The sequence below is a fragment of the Condylura cristata genome, unplaced genomic scaffold, assembly GCF_000260355.1.
Source record: "Condylura cristata isolate star-nosed mole 26May11 unplaced genomic scaffold, ConCri1.0 scaffold00016, whole genome shotgun sequence".
Lineage (NCBI taxonomy): Eukaryota > Metazoa > Chordata > Mammalia > Eulipotyphla > Talpidae > Condylura > Condylura cristata.
Genome location: NW_004567117.1, coordinates 33,171,472 through 33,173,500, shown reverse-complemented (window position 1 = coordinate 33,173,500; position 2,029 = coordinate 33,171,472).

Here is a 2,029-nt window from a genome sequence, read left to right as displayed (position 1 = left end):
CTTCTTACCACAGATGCTTTATGGCATCATAAGACCTTTAACTCTACCTGATTAAATGCACTGGTAAATCAACATTACTGAAAAGTACTAGAGTGACAAGAATTATTTTCCAAATTGCCACAATTACAAAACATCTAATAAGCTATAAGTGAATGAAAAAGGAAAAAAATAATAATAAAGTTATATAGGTGACAGGTCAGCAGCTTCATCCCCAGGACAAATCCATAAGGTGAAGGGTGAAATTCACCAGGACAGAGCATTATCATACATAAGTGCAGAGATGGCCATTCAGTCTCTCCATTACATTTGACTTTATTTTTTAAGATTTATTTATTTATGCATACAAGAACTAGAGTACAGGCCAGAGGTGCAAGAAGTGAGAGGGTTCACCAGAGACAGAGTAGGGAGCAGAAGAGGCAAGCTGACTGAAATACACTGCTGAGGGGAGCAGCGGGTAAGACGGGAGAGGTCTGCTGTGCCCTGTGGGTCACCTCCCTGCCCTGGGATTGAACTCATGCTGCAGTGGCTGCAGACAGCTTCATAGTGCTGCACTTTAACCCCTTGTGCCACCTGGGAGGACCCTGCATTTAACTTTAAAGATGGAATAATCAGTGTGGAGTCGCACACAGCACACGCCTGAGTGTGGTTTGAACTACATGATCCTCTGCTTTTTCTTAGTTCCTTCGATGTTTATCTTGAGTTCCCAGCTGGACTTTGAGCACATTCAGGACCACACCACAGTGCTGTCAGCATGACACTAGTGCTTGGCTGACTTTGGGCCTGGCCTACCTGGGTTACATAAAGTAAGTCAGTTGCTTCTCACAGTTACCTCATCATTCAGGTTCTCTTTATTTGTCCATTTTACTAGATAAGGAAAAAGAAAAACCTGGAGTAAACCTCACAATTAAGCAACAGAGGTGGAACTGACTCAGCCATTCTGGTTTCAAAGGTCATGATCCTAACCACCCTAGACTCTTCTCTACGCTGCTTTATCCCACATGGCCACAGTGATAGGGCAAAAGGACTCTTTCGATATGCTGCTCTAGAATGAAGTTGTTGGCAATGGAATAATTTTTTTTCTCCCATAATTCCTCTTTAATGCAAAGACTTCTATTAGGCTCAGATACACAAACATCCCTCTACTCATATTTGTCAGAAATGCAAATTCTGTTTCACATATTATGCTCGGAGAGCTGTATTCAGAAAGATTCTGGGACTGCATCTGTGCTCACAAACAAACATGCTTTAATCAATTAGCAATAACTGGCCTGGAGCATGAGGGCCTAACAGATCCTCCAATGTTGTGAGATACTATCTCCCTGCCTCAAACTTCCCGGAGCCCAGTGATCCTCTGCTGACCTCCTGGCTTGCTGCCTGCCTCTTCTGTGAGTCACACCCAGTTGTAAACCTGACGGGAAATTATAGCACAGTTCAGTAGAATGAATGCAGGCTTTTGAATCACCAGATCTAGGATTAAATTCTGACTTTTACACTTGGAGTTAAAAAAAAAAGTCTTCAGTGTTCCTATCTGAATCATATATAAACTCCCTTGGTGGTTGAATTACAATGAGTTAATCAGGCAGGAGTCAGGACATTTCCTGGAAAGGGTCAGATAGAACAAGTTTTAGGCTTTGTAGGTTGAGCAAACTGATGTCTGGAATAAGGAATTGTGAAAGCATGTCCTAAACAGTTGAGAATGTTAATTTTCTTCAATGCTTAGAGATAATTCTACTGTATCTCAACTGAAATAGTGAAATCATTCCATTTAAAATGCAAACACCCCTTGGTATAAAATAAATTATTATTACTGATTGTTGCACTAATATAATTATGTCAATCACACTTACGAATAACAAATCTCACTGCATATAGGTCAGATTGTTTTGATTGTAAGCTCATCTGTGTTTTTTTCTTCCTTCCCTATATGTGCATGTATATATGTATGTGTGTATATACATACATATCCATATATGTATATATACATATACATATACACACATATATACATATACATATACATATATATACA